Genomic DNA, 16,321 nt, shown 5'->3' on the forward strand with positions numbered 1-16,321 from the left:
TACGAAACAAAGCCAAACGTTTACAAACGTTACGAAACAAATTCAAGCTATTCCCTTTTTTAGCAATTTAAACCAAACGTTTACAAACGTTATGAAACAAATACAAACGTTTCACCTTTTTAGTGATTTAAGCCGAACGTTTACAAATTTTTAGTGATTGAAGCCAAACATTTACTAACGTTACGAAACAAATCCAAACGTTTCACCTGTTTAGCCGTTTAAGCCAAACGTTTACAAACTTTCTGAAACAAATCCAAACGTTTCATTTCTTTAGCGATTTAAGCCAAACGTTTACAAAAGTTACGAAACAAATCCAAACGTTTCCCCATTTTATAAATTTAAGCCAAACGTTCACAAACGTTTCGAACCAAATCCAAACGTTTTACCTTTTTAATGATTTATGCCAACCGTTTACAAACGTTACCAATCAAATTTAAATGTTTCCCCATTTTAGCAATTTTAGCCAAACGATTTACAAACGTTACGAAATAAATCCAAACGATTTACAAACGTTACGAGAAAAATCCAAACGATTCACCTTTTTAGCAATATAATCCAAACGTTTACTAAAGTTGAGAAACAAATCCAAATGTTTTACCTTTTTAGCGATTTAAGTCAAACGTTTACAAAAGTTACAAAAAAAATCCAAATGTATCCCCATTTTAGCGATTTAAGCCAAATATTTACAACGTTACGAAACAAATCAAAACATTCATCTTTTTATTGATTTATGTCAAACGTTTACAAACGTTACGAAACGAATCCAAACGTTTCGCCTTTTTAGCGTTTGAAGCCAAACGTTTACAAACGTGACGAAACAAATCCAAATGTTTCCCCTTTTTAGCGATTTAAGCCAAACGTTTACAAACGTTACGAAACAAATCCAAACGTTTTCCCATTTTAGCGATTTAAGCCAAACGTTTACAAACGTTACGAAATAAATCCAAGTGTTTAAAACGTTATGAAACATATCCAAACGTTTCAACTTTTTAGCAATTAAGCCAAACGTTTACAAACGATACGAAACCAATACAAACGTTTCCCCTTTTTAGCGATATAAGCCGAACGTTTACAAACGTTATGAAACAAAACCAAATGTTTCTCCTTTTTAGCTATTTAAGCCGAACTTTTACGCACATTACGTAACAAATCCAAACACTTCACCTTCTTAGCGATTTAAGGCCAACTTTTACAAACGTTACGAAACAAATCCAACGTTTCGGCTTTTTAGTGATTTAAGCCAAACGTTTACAAATATTTAGTGATTGAAGCTAAACGTTTAGAAAAGTTATGAAAAAAATCCAAGCGTTTCACATTTTTAGCAATTTAAGCCAAAGGTTTACAAACATTACGAAACAAATCCAAGCTTTTCATTTTTTAGCAAATTAAGTCAAACGTTTACAAACATTACGAAACAAATCCCAGCGTTTCACCTTGTTAGCACTTTAAGCCAGACGTTAACAAACATTACGAAACAAATCCAAACGTTTCACCTTTTTAGCGATTGAAGCCAAACGTTTACAAACATTACGAAACAAAGCCAAACGTTTACAAACATTACGAAACAAAGCCAAACGTTTACAAACGTTATGAAACAAATTCAAGCTATTCACTTTTTTAGCAATTTAAACCAAACGTTTACAAACGTTATGAAACAAATACAAACGTTTCACCTTTTTAGTGATTTAAGCCGAACGTTTACAAATTTTTAGTGATTGAAGCCAACATTTACTAACGTTACGAAACAAATCCAAACGTATCACCTGTTTAGCCGTTTAAGCCAAACGTTTACAAACTTTCTGAAACAAATCCAAACGTTTCATTTCTTTAGCGATTTAAGCCAAACGTTTACAAAAGTTACGAAACAAATCCAAACGTTTCCCCATTTTAGCAATTTAAGACAAACGTTCACAAACATTTCGAACCAAATCCAAACGTTTCATCTTTTTAATGATTTATGCCAACCGTTTACAAACGTTACCAATCAAATTTAAACGTTTCCCCATTTTAGCAATTTTAGCCAAACGATTTACAAACGTTACGAAATAAATCCAAACGATTTACAAACGTTACGACACAAATCAAAACGATTCACCTTTTTAGCAATATAATCCAAACGTTTACTAAAGTTGAGAAACAAATCCAAATGTTTTACCTTTTTAGCGATTTAAGTCAAACGTTTACAAAAGTTACAAAAAAAATCCAAATGTATCCTCATTTTAGCGATTTAAGCCAAATATTTACAACGTTACGAAACAAATCAAAACATTCACCTTTTTATTGATTTATGTCAAACGTTTACAAACGTTACGAAACGAATCCAAACGTTTCGCCTTTTTAGCTTTTGAAGCCAAACGTTTACAAACGTGACGAAACAAATCCATATGTTTCCCCTTTTTAGCGATTTAAGCCAAACGTTTACAAACGTTACGAAACAAATCCAAACGTTTTCCCATTTTAGCGATTTAAGCCAAACGTTTACAAACGTTACGAAATAAATCCAAGTGTTTAAAACGTTATGAAACATATCCAAACGTTTCAACTTTTTAGCAATTAAGCCAAACGTTTACAAACGATACGAAACCAATCCAAACGTTTCCCCTTTTTAGCGATATAAGCCGAACGTTTACAAACGTTACGAAACAAAACCAAATGTTTCTCCTTTTTAGCTATTTAAGCCGAACTTTTACGAACGTTACGAAACAAATCCAAACACTTCACCTTCTTAGCGATTTAAGGCCAACTTTTACAAACGTTACGAAACAAATCCAACGTTTCGGCTTTTTAGTGATTTAAGCCAAACGTTTACAAATATTTAGTGATTGAAGCTAAACGTTTAGAAAAGTTATGAAAAAAATCCAAGCGTTTCACATTTTTAGCAATTTAAGCCAAACGTTTACAAACGTTACGAAACAAATCCAATCGTTTAACCTTTTTAGTTATTTAAGTCAAACGTTTACATATTTTTAGTGATTGAAGCCAAACATTTACAAACGTTACGAAACAAATCCAAATGTTTCACCTTTTTAGCAGTTTAAGCCAAACGTTTACAAACTTTACGAAACAAATCCAAACGTTTCAACTTTTTAGCGATTTAAACCAAACTTTTACAAACGATACGAAACAAAACAAAACGTTTAAAACGATTATGAAACAAATTGAAACGTTACACATTTTTAGAAATTTAAGCCAAACGTTTACAAACATTACGAAACAAAGCCGTTAACAAACGTACGAAAGAAATCCAAGCATTTCACCGTTTTAGCATTTTAAGCCAAAGGTTTAAAACGTTACGAAAAGAATCCAAATGTTTCCCCTTTTTAGAAATTTAAGCCAAACGTTTGCCAACGTTACGAAACAAATCCAAACGTTTAACCTATATAGCAATTTAAGCCAAAGGTTTACAAACATTACAAAACAAATCCAAGCGTTTCACTTTTTAACAAATTAAGCCAAACGTTTACAAACGTTACGAAACAAATCCCAGCGTTTAATCTTTTTAGGAATTTAAGCCAGACGTTTACAAACATTACGAAACAAATCCAAACGTTTCACCTTTTTGGCAATTGAAGCCAAACATTAACAAACATTAGAAACAAAGCCAAACGTTTACAAACGTTATGAAACATAGCCAAATGTTTAAAAACGTTAAGAAACAAATTCAAGCTATTCATTTTTTTAGCAATTAAAACCAAACGTTTACAAACGTTATGAAACAAATCCAAATATTTCACCTTTTTAGTGATTAAAGCCGAACGTTTACAAATTTTTAGTGATTGAAGCCAAACATTTACTAACGTTACGAAACAAATCCAAACGTTTCACCTGTTTAGCCGTTTAAGCCAAAGGTTTACAAACTTTCTGAAACAAATCCAAACGTTTCATTTCTTTAGCGATTTAAGCCAAACGTTTACAAAAGTTACGAAACAAATCCAAACGTTTCCCCATTTTAGCAATTTAAGCCAAACGTTCACAAACGTTTCGAACCAAATCCAAACGTTCGACCTTTTTAATGATTTATGCCAACCGTTTACAAACGTTACCAATAAAATTTAAACGTTTCCCCATTTTAGCAATTTTAGCCAAACGATTTACAAACGTTACGAAATAAATCCAAACGATTTACAAACGTTACGAAACAAATCCAAACGAGTCACCTTTTTAGCAATATAATCCAAACGTTTACTAATGTTGAGAAACAAATCCAAATGTTTTACCTTTTTAGCGATTTAAGTCAAACGTTTACAAAAGTTACAAAAAAAATCCAAATGTATCCCCATTTTAGCGATTTAAGCCAAATATTTACAACGTTTCGAAACAAATCAAAACATTCACCCTTTTATTGATTTATGTCAAACGTTTACAAACGTTACGAAACAAATCCAAACGTTTCGCCTTTTTAGCGTTTGAAGCCAAACATTTACAAACGTGACGAAACAAATCCAAATGTTTCCCCTTTTTAGCGATTTAAGCCAAACGTTTACAAACGTTACGAAACAAATCCAAACGTTTTCCCATTTTAGCGATTTAAGCCAAACGTTTGCAAACGCTACGAAATAAATCCAAGTGTTTAAAACGTTATGAAACATATCCAAACGTTTCAACTTTTTAGCAATTAAGCCAAACGTTTACAAACGATACGAAACCAATCCAAACGTTTCCCCTTTTTAGCGATATAAGCCGAACGTTTACATACGTTACGAAACAAAACCAAATGTTTCTCCTTTTTAGCTATTTAAGCCGAACTTTTACGAACGTTACGAAACAAATCCAAACACTTCACCTTCTTAGCGATTTAAGGCCAACTTTTACAAACGTTACGAAACAAATCCAACGTTTCGGCTTTTTGGTGATTTAAGCCAAACGTTTACAAATATTTAGTGATTGAAGCTAAACGTTTAGAAAAGTTATGAAAAAAATCCAAGCGTTTCACGTTTTTAGCAATTTAAGCCAAACGTTTACAAACGTTACGAAACAAATCCAATCGTTTAACCTTTTTAGTTATTTAAGTCAAACGTTTACATATTTTTAGTGATTGAAGCCAAACATTTACAAACGTTACGAAACAAATCCAAATGTTTCACCTTTTTAGCAGTTTAAGCCAAACGTTTACAAACTTTACGAAACAAATCCAAACGTTTCAACTTTTTAGCGATTTGAACCAAACTTTTACAAACGATATGAAACAAAACAAAACGTTTAAAACGATTATGAAACAAATTGAAACGTTACACATTTTTAGAAATTTAAGCCAAACGTTTACAAACGTTACGAAACAAAGCCGTTAACAAACGTACGAAAGAAATCCAAGCATTTCACCGTTTTAGCATTTTAAGCCAAAGGTTTAAAACGTTACGAAAAGAATCCAAACGTTTCTCCTTTTTAGAAATTTAAGCCAAACATTTACCAACGTTACGAAACAAATCCAAAGGTTTACAAACATTACAAAACAAATCCAAGCGTTTCACTTTTTAGCAAATTAAGCCAAACGTTTACAAACGTTACGAAACAAATCCCAGCGTTTAACCTTTTTAGGAATTTAAGCCAGACGTTTACAAACATTACGAAACAAATCCAAACGTTTCACCTTTTTGGGAATTGAAGCCAAACATTAACAAACATTAGAAACAAAGCCAAACGTTTACAAACGTTACGAAACATAGCCAAATGTTTAAAAACGTTAAGAAACAAATTCAAGCTATTCATTTTTTTAGCAATTAAAACCAAACGTTTACAAACGTTATGAAATAAATCCAAATATTTCACCTTTTTAGTGATTAAAGCCGAACGTTTACAAATTTTTAGTGATTGAAGCCAAACATTTACTAACGTTACGAAACAAATCCAAACGTTTCACCTGTTTAGCCGTTTAAGCCAAACGTTTACAAACTTTCTGAAACAAATCAAAACGTTTCATTTCTTTAGCGATTTAAGCCAAACGTTTACAAAAGTTACGAAACAAATCCAAACGTTTCCCCATTTTAGCAATTTAAACCAAACGTTCACAAACGTTTCGAACCAAATCCAAACGTTCGACCTTTTTAATGATTTATGCCAACCGTTTACAAACGTTACCAATAAAATTTAAACGTTTCCCCATTTTAGCAATTTTAGCCAAACGATTTACAAACGTTACGAAATAAATCCAAACGATTTACAAACGTTACGAAACAAATCCAAACGAGTCACCTTTTTAGCAATATAATCCAAACGTTTACTAATGTTGAGAAACAAATCCAAATGTTTTACCTTTTTAGCGATTTAAGTCAAACGTTTACAAAAGTTACAAAAAAAATCCAAATGTATCCCCATTTTAGCGATTTAAGCCAAATATTTACAACGTTACGAAACAAATCAAAACATTCACCCTTTTATTGATTTATGTCAAACGTTTACAAACGTTACGAAACAAATCCAAACGTTTCGCCTTTTTAGCGTTTGAAGCCAAACATTTACAAACGTGACGAAACAAATCCAAATGTTTCCCCTTTTTAGCGATTTAAGCCAAACGTTTACAAACGTTACGAAACAAATCCAAACGTTTTCCCATTTTAGCGATTTAAGCCAAACGTTTGCAAACGCTACGAAATAAATCCACGTGTTTAAAACGTTATGAAACATATCCAAACGTTTCAACTTTCTAGCAATTAAGCCAAACGTTTACAAACGATACGAAACCAATCCAAACGTTTCCCCTTTTTAGCGATATAAGCCGAACGTTTACAAACGTTACGAAACAAAACCAAATGTTTCTCCTTTTTAGCTATTTAAGCCGAACTTTTACGAACGTTACGAAACAAATCCAAACACTTCACCTTCTTAGCGATTTAAGGCCAACTTTTACAAACGTTACGAAACAAATCCAACGTTTCGGCTTTTTGGTGATTTAAGCCAAACGTTTACAAATATTTAGTGATTGAAGCTAAACGTTTAGAAAAGTTATGAAAAAAATCCAAGCGTTTCACATTTTTAGCAATTTAAGCCAAACGTTTACAAACGTTACGAAACAAATCCAATCGTTTAACCTTTTTAGTTATTTAAGTCAAACGTTTACATATTTTTAGTGATTGAAGCCAAACATTTACAAACGTTACGAAACAAATCCAAATGTTTCACCTTTTTAGCAGTTTAAGCCAAACGTTTACAAACTTTACGAAACAAATCCAAACGTTTCAACTTTTTAGCGATTTGAACCAAACTTTTACAAACGATATGAAACAAAACAAAACGTTTAAAACGATTATGAAACAAATTGAAACGTTACACATTTTTAGAAATTTAAGCCAAACGTTTACAAACGTTACGAAACAAAGCCGTTAACAAACGTACGAAAGAAATCAAAGCATTTCACCGTTTTAGCATTTTAAGCCAAAGGTTTAAAACGTTACGAAAAGAATCCAAACGTTTCTCCTTTTTAGAAATTTAAGCCAAACATTTACCAACGTTACGAAACAAATCCAAACGTTTAACCTTTATAGCAATTTAAGCCAAAGGTTTACAAACATTACAAAACAAATCCAAGCGTTTCACTTTTTAGCAAATTAAGCCAAACGTTTACAAACGTTACGAAACAAATCCCAGCGTTTAACCTTTTTAGGAATTTAAGCCAGACGTTTACAAACATTACGAAACAAATCCAAACGTTTCACCTTTTTGGGAATTGAAGCCAAACATTAACAAACATTAGAAACAAAGCCAAACGTTTACAAACGTTACGAAACATAGCCAAATGTTTAAAAACGTTAAGAAACAAATTCAAGCTATTCATTTTTTTAGCAATTAAAACCAAACGTTTACAAACGTTATGAAACAAATCCAAATATTTCACCTTTTTAGTGATTAAAGCCGAACGTTTACAAATTTTTAGTGATTGAAGCCAAACATTTACTAACGTTACGAAACAAATCCAAACGTTTCACCTTTGTAGCCGTTTAAGCCAAACGTTTACAAACTTTCTGAAACAAATCCAAACGTTTCCCCTTTTTAGCGATTGAAGCCAAACGTTTACAAACGGTACGAAACAAATCCAAACGTTTCCCCATTTTAGCAATTTAAGCCAAACGTTCACAAATGTTTTGAACCAAATCCAAACCTTTCACCTTTTTAATGATTTATGCCAACTCTTTACAAACATTACGAAACAAATTTAAACGTTTCCCCATTTTAGCTATTTAAGCTAAACGTTTTACAAACGTTACGAAACAAATCCAAACGATTCACTTTTTTAGCAATATAATCTAAACGTTTACAAAAGTTCAGAAACAAATCCAAACGTTTCACATTTTTAGCTATTTCAGTCAAACGTTTACAAACGTTACGAAACAAAACCAAATGTTTCTCCTTTTTAGCTATTTAAGCAGAACTTTTACAAACGTTACGAAACAAATCCAAACATTTCACCTTCTTAGCGATTTAAGCCGAACTTTTACAAACGTTACGAAACAAATCCAAACGTTTCAGCGTTTTAGCTATTTAAGCAAAACGTTTACAAATATTTAGTGATTGAAGCTAAACGTTTAAAAAGTTACGAAAAAAATCCAAGCGTTTCACTTTTTTAGCAATTTAAGCCAAACGTTTACAAACTTTTAGTGATTGAAGCCAAACATTTACAAATGTTACGAAAAAAATCCAAACGTTTAACCTTTTTAGTAGTTTAAGCCAAACGTTTACAAACTTTACGAAACAAATACAAAAGTTTCAACTTTTTAGCGATTTAAGTCAAATGTTTACAAACGTTACGAAACATCCAAACGTTTCTCCATTTTAGCGATTTAAGCCAAACGTTTACAAACGTTCCGAACCAAATCCGAACGTTTCACCTTTTTAACGATTTATGCCAAACGTTTACAAACGTTGCGAAACAAATTTAAACGTTATCTCATTTTAGTTATTTAAGCCAAACGTTTTACAAACGTTACGACAAAAATCTAGAAGTTTAACCTTTTTAACAATTTAAGCCAAACATTCACAAACGTTAAGAAACAAAACCAAACGTTTAAAACGTTGCGAAATAAATCCTAACGTTGCACATATTTAGCTATATAAGCCAAACGTTTACAAACGTTACGGAACAAAACCGAATGTTTCACATTTTTAGCGAATTAAGCCAAACGTTTACAAATGTTACGTAAAAAATCCAAGTGTTTCACCTTTTAAATGATTTAAGCCAAATGTTTACAAAAGTTACGAAACAAATCCAAGCGTTTCATCTTTTTAGCGATTTAAGCCAAACTTTTACAAACGATAGGAAACAAAACCAAACGTTTAAAACGATTATGAAACAAATCGAAACGTTACACATTTTTAGAAATTTAAGCCAAACGTTTACAAACGTTACGAAACAAAGCCGTTAACAAACGTATGAAAGAAATCCAAGCATTTCACTGTTTTGGCATTTTAAGCCAAACGTTTAAAATGTTACGAAAAGAATCCAAACGTTTCCCTTTTTTAGCAATTTAAGCCAAACGTTTACCAACGTTACGAAACAAATCCAAACGTTTAACCTTTATAGCAATTTAAGCCAAAGGTTTACAAACATTACGAAACAAATCCAAGCTTTTCACTTTTTAGCAAATTAAGCCAAACGTGTACAAACGTTACGAAACAAATCCCAGCGTTGCACCTTTTTAGCAATTTAAGCCAGACGTTTACAAACATTACGAAACAAATCCAAACGTTTCACCTTTTTAGCGATTGAAGCCAAACGTTTACAAACATTATGAAACAAAGCCAAACGTTACGAAACAAAGGCAAACGTTTACAAACGTTACGAAATAAATTCAAGGTAATCACTTTTTTAGCAATCAAAACAAAACGTTTACAAACGTTATGAAACAAATACAAACGTTTCACCTTTTTAGTGATTTAAGCCGAACATTTACAAATTTTTAGTGATTGAAGCCAAACATTTACTGACGTTACGAAACAAATCCAAACATTTCAGTTGTTTAGCCGTTTAAGCCAAACGTTTATAAACTTTCCGAAACAAATCCAAACGTTTCACCTTTTTAGCGTTTTAAGCCAAACATTTACAAACGTTACGAAACAAATCCAAAAGTTTCCCCATTTTAGCAATTTAAGCCAAACGTTCACAAACGTTTCGAACCAAATCCAAACGTTTCACCTTTTTAATGATTTATGCCAACCGTTTACAAATATTATGAAACAAATTTAAACGTTTCCCCATTTTAGCGATTTAAGCCAAACTATTTACAAATGTTACGAAACAAATCCAAACGATTCACCTTTTTAGAAATATAATCCAAACGTTTAAAAAAGTTGAGAAACAAATCCAAACGTTTTACCTTTTTTAGCGATTTAAGTCAAACGTTTATAAAAGTTACGAAAAAAATCCAAATGTTTCCCCATTTTACCGATTTAAGCCAAATGTTTCAAACGTTACGAAACAAATCAAAACATTCACCTTTTTAGTGATTTATGCCAAACGTTTACAAACGTTACAAAACGAATCCAAACGTTTCGCCTTTTTAGCGATTGAAGCCAAACAGTTACAAACGTTACGAAACAAATCCAAACGTTTCACCTTTTTAGCGTTTTAAGCCAAACGTTTACAAACGTTACGAAACAAATCCAAAAGTTTCCCCATTTTAGCAATTTAAGCCAAACGTTCACAAACGTTTCGAACCAAATCCAAACGTTTCACCTTTTTAATGATTTATGCCAACCGTTTACAAATATTATGAAACAAATTTAAACGTTTCCCCATTTTAGCGATTTAAGCCAAACTATTTACAAATGTTACGAAACAAATCCAAACGATTCACCTTTTTAGAAATATAATCCAAACGTTTAAAAAAGTTGAGAAACAAATCCAAACGTTTTACCTTTTTTAGCGATTTAAGTCAAACGTTTATAAAAGTTACGAAAAAAATCCAAATGTTTCCCCATTTTACCGATTTAAGCCAAATGTTTCAAACGTTACGAAACAAATCAAAACATTCACCTTTTTAGTGATTTATGCCAAACGTTTACAAACGTTACAAAACGAATCCAAACGTTTCGCCTTTTTAGCGATTGAAGCCAAACAGTTACAAACGTTACGAAACAAATCAAAACGTTTTCCCATTTTAGCGATTTAAGCCAAACGTTTACAAACGTTACGTAACAAATCCAAGTGTCTAAAACGTTATGAAACATATCCAAACGTTTCAAATTTTTAGCAATTAAGCCAAACGTTTACAAACGATACGAAACCAATCCAAACGTTTTCCCTTTTTAGCGATATAAGCCGAACGTTTACAAACGTTACGAAACAAAACCAAATGTTTCTCCTTTTTAGCTATTTAAGCCGAACTTTTACGAACGTTACGAAACAAATCCAAACATTTCACCTTCTTAGCGATTTAAGCCGAACTTTTACAAACGTTACGAAACAAATCCAAACGTTTCAGCTTTTTAGTGATTTAAGCTAAACGTTTACAAATATTTAGTGATTGAAGCTAAACGTTTAGAAAAGTTGCGAAAAAAATCCAAGCGTTTCACTTTTTTAGCAATTTAAGCCAAATATTTACAAATGTTATGAAACAAATCCAATCGTTTAACCTTTTTAGTTATTTAAGTCAAACGTTTACAAATTTTTAGTGATTGAAGCCAAACATTTACAAACGCTTCACCTTTTTAGTAGTTTAAGCCAAACGTTTACAAACTTTACGAAAAATCCAAACGTTTAAACTTCTTAACGATTTAAGCCAAACTTTTACAAACGATACGAAACAAAACCAAACGTTTAAAACGATTATGAAACAAATCGAAAAATTACACATTTTTAGAAATTTAAGTCAAACGTTTACAAACGTTACGAAACAAAGCCGTTAACAAACGTACGAAAGAAATCCAAGCATTTCAACGTTTTACCATTTTAAGCCAAACGTTTAAAACGTTACGAAAAGAATCCAAATGTTTCCCCTTTTTAGCAATTTAAACCAAACGTTTACCAACGTTACGAAACAAATCCAAACGTTTAACCTTTATAGCAATTTAAGCCAAAGGTTTACAAACATTACGAAATAAATCCAAGCGTTTCAGTTTTTAGCAAATAAAGCCAAACGTTTACAAACGTTACGAAACAAATCCCAGAGTTTCACCTTTTTAGGAATTTAAGCCAGACGTTTACAAACATTATGAAACAAATCCAAACGTTTCACCTTTTTAGCGATTGAAGCCAAACGTTTACAAACATTACAAAATGTCATGACCCAAATTATTGAGTCGCGACCGGCGCTAGGGAATGGGAGTGGTAGCTCCAAAACCCGTAGCAAGCCTGAAAATACATACTAATTTTTCACAAATCAAATTATATCTCGTATATCATAATAATATCAAAATATACACGACCCCTGTTTGAAATATATATCAGAGTTAAAGCGCTTCACAAAATAGAGCCTGTCTATTCTAAACTACTGCGGACTTGCTAGAATGAGAACCTAGTCTCATGACTCGTACTACTTCCGAGAATTAAAACTTCGGAAGCTTCGTTCTCCACATCATACCTAACTCAACCTGTAAAAATTGAAATAACAACGGGGTCAGTATAAAACTGAGTGAATACACATAATTACAAGTAATATTGCATAAAGGGTGAAAATGTTTAAAAACCTCTTTATGTAGAAAATATTCTTTTTGAATTATACTTCACACGATCTTACTCCCAACATACTTCGTATGTTCGTTCATACTATCAGAGGCCATGTACGTGTCATAAACTAAGCGTTTATGTTATAGACGTACTTGATATCCTTGCCTCGTTCTTATGTCTCATGTATGTTTTTTTTACGTACATACTTAACATAATTTGTTTACTGTTATAATTTTGATTGTCTTTATTCTTCTCATTAAGTTTCTCTGACTTTATCTTTCTGACATCGATAGCAAAGCCAACCGATGTTTTTTAATCATCTGACATCGATAGCCACGCCAACCGATGTGTTTTACATATCTGACATCGATAGCAGAGCCAACCGATGTGTTTTACATATCTGACATCGATAGCAGAGCCAACCGATGTGTTTTACATATCTGACATCGATAGCAGAGCCAACCGATGTGTTTTACATATCTGACATCGATAGCAAAGCCAACCGATGTGTTTTACATATCTGACATCGATAGCAAAGCCAACCGATGTGTTTTACACATCTGACATCGATAGCCAAGCAAACCGATGTGTCTTTAATCATCTGATATCGATAGCCACGCCAAACGATGTGTCTTATCTCATATCTTAATTATTGCTCTTGTTTCATATTGATTCTCGGTATATATACACTTGATTTTATCTTTATATGAGTCCCGAGGACTATTATCAAGAATGGGTAGATACAGGTCTCGGGATACATCTACCGAGATCAACCTTGTATCTCAGTTCTTATATTTGGTTGTACCATCGTACAAATTCTCGTTTTACGTTTATTATTTAATTATATATTTTCTGTTATGTTGTATTGATCCTATGGACCATGACATGCACATTGCAATCTACAATCATACATCTATAACACACGCACGTATGGTATTCGCTATAATTAATAGTACGTATGGGAACGTATTATATTTCTTTGTAAACATATGAATAATAGTACATATGGGAATGTACTATACTTTTCTCGTACATATTTGGTTCGATACTTGTATATTGCTTAACCCCTTTCCCAGTATTTTAAACATATATGTTCTTTTTCAAATATATATTAAACATACAAGTATTCATATAATCGTCCGTATATGAAAATACGCGACTTTATGAATATTAACGAGTAATTAAAATGTACTCACAGTGACTGCTATCCAATACCGCAATTCTACCAATCTATCACGCAGGTTCTATGCATTGTCCGATCTTGTAGCTATTCCATCTCGTCGGACTGGTAGCTCGTCGGTACCTCCATTACTTATCCAAATTACATGTACGTTTAATTCATAAACGTAAACTTAGTACCGAAATCCTAAGTTGTCAATACTTAGTCGAGATACTTATTATATCTCTTAATCGTATTCTAAGTTGTCACGATCTTATTCTAAATACGTCTTTTAACTTTGATCGTGTTCTAATACTTAGTCGAGATACTTATTATATCTCTTAATCGTATTCATATACGTATGATACCTTCAAACTTTAGGGTTTAGTTTCATTCCGATGAAGTTTCAAGTAGTTTTCAGGACAATGCGCAGGTGCTGCCTGCACACTGACACTGTTTAGTAAAATGACGATCTCTCCCAATTAAACCGTTGGATCGAGATAAAATTTGACAGAGGCGTTCCTAAGAGGCAAATCTATAAACTGACCGTTGGGATTTTGAATCTGGCAAGTTTTGGGTAGTGTGCGAACGCACACAGTAGGTGTGCGAACGCACACCCTAATTTTTAAGGAGTGTGCGAACGCACACTCAATGTGTGCGAACGCACACCCTTAACGGCCCCCGGAAAGTCGTTTTCCAGGGCTTTTCAGCCATCCCGACGTGCTATACATTCAACTCTACAAAACCCGCATCTCGGTTTTCATTAAAACGCTATAATAACTTCAAAAACGTCGAATTCAATCCTAAAACTCAATCTCACTAAAACAGCAATATATATACGATTTTTAACCAATTTTCTTCAAGATTTACCTTGAAACGAAGTTGAGGATCGATAGAGGATTCGATTCTGAAGAAATCGCCGCGAAAATCACTTGATTTGGACGTCGAACGGAGAAACGGCGGCGAAACGATCGATATCGGCGTTTGAAGCTTCTGGAGATCACCCTTCTGATTCTCCTTTCTTCATATTTCAATCCTTATATATTAAGGTTAAATGCTCACTTTGGTCCTCGCTCTTTTTGTTTATTATTCTTTATCCTTTAAACTTTTCTTTTATACGATTTAGTCCATAACTAAATCGATAAATTCTTTTATTACAACTTATACTTATTATTTATATCCAATAAATAATACGAAACTCGATATTACCATTTTCCCGCCGAATTCTTCGAATTTCCATTTTCGACACAAAGTGGCTAAATTACCACTTTGGTCCCTGTACTTTATTTTGGGCTTTTCTTGACATTTTTCTATTTAATTCCAATTCTAACTTTAGAATTGAACTGTAACCTTAATTTCCTCATAAACAATTTCCTGAAACCGACCTACTAAAACTTATTTATCTAAATTTTATCTGAAAACTTTCTGATAACGTCACCCTTGCGAATCCAGACTGGACACGTTTTCCAATTGGCTAATTAATTATCTTGGGGTATTACATTCTTCCCCCCTTATAAAAATTCGTCCTCGAATTTTCATATACCTTCCTTAAATACCTTGTTCAACCGTATTCTTACAAACTGCTATAATAGTTTACCTTTTTGATCTTCCTCGATAGTGAGTTCAGTTGTACTCACATATATACTTTATCATTAGGGACGATAATCTTCGTCACCAGGCTCCCTCGTTTAGACAATCCATTACCCTTCTTTATTTGGTCGTTGTCACGACTTGATCTTGTTTTCTAACATCGTTTACTCCTATCATTCTTCCTTATTGAGTGATATGGACACTCAAATTATACGTGTTTCACCATCTACGTAGTCTCATTACCCACCATCTTCTCTTGTCTCGTTATTCCACTTATTATATATAAATTCCTTCTTTTACTACTTAGTACTGGATTCATATTTATTATGAATCAATTCTCTTTCGTCGACCGTTTACGATAATATCTTATTTATATTTCTTAACAAATCCTTGTTCATAACCTATCATTCTTTTCCTTCCACACTTCCGCTGCGATACTCTGATTAATCATTCACTAACTGTTGACTTTGCAGTTAGGTTCATACAGTTTCTTATCTATTACTATTCTTCGGTGACAGTATCTCGATATACTTATCGAGTAACTTCCTATGCTAACAATCCTTAACCCTCTTACTACTGCTTGATTCATAATCATTATGAATCAATTCTCTTTATTCAACCTTTTTGAACAAGGTTTGTTTGTTCGTAGGGTTCATATCCCCTGACGTATGTAACTTCTATGTTCGATTTTCTCATTCTAGAGGTACACTGGCTCTTAGCTTATTATACATGGTCGCTATCACTTTACAAACGTGTTAAGTAACGCCATTGTACTTGTATTCTACATACAAGACTGCTTTAAGGATTTGCAATTCAAATCTTGATACCTCTCGCTTCACGATACACTATTCGTTATTCTATACACGTATATTCTTATGTAGGCCTAACAAGATGATCAGTCTTGTTCTATGCCTCTAAGTACAAAGTCATTGTCTGAGCGTACTTACGTTTGAAAACTCATTCGTTTAAAATCACGA

Source organism: Mercurialis annua, linkage group LG6 (assembly GCF_937616625.2).
Source record: "Mercurialis annua linkage group LG6, ddMerAnnu1.2, whole genome shotgun sequence".
Lineage (NCBI taxonomy): Eukaryota > Viridiplantae > Streptophyta > Magnoliopsida > Malpighiales > Euphorbiaceae > Mercurialis > Mercurialis annua.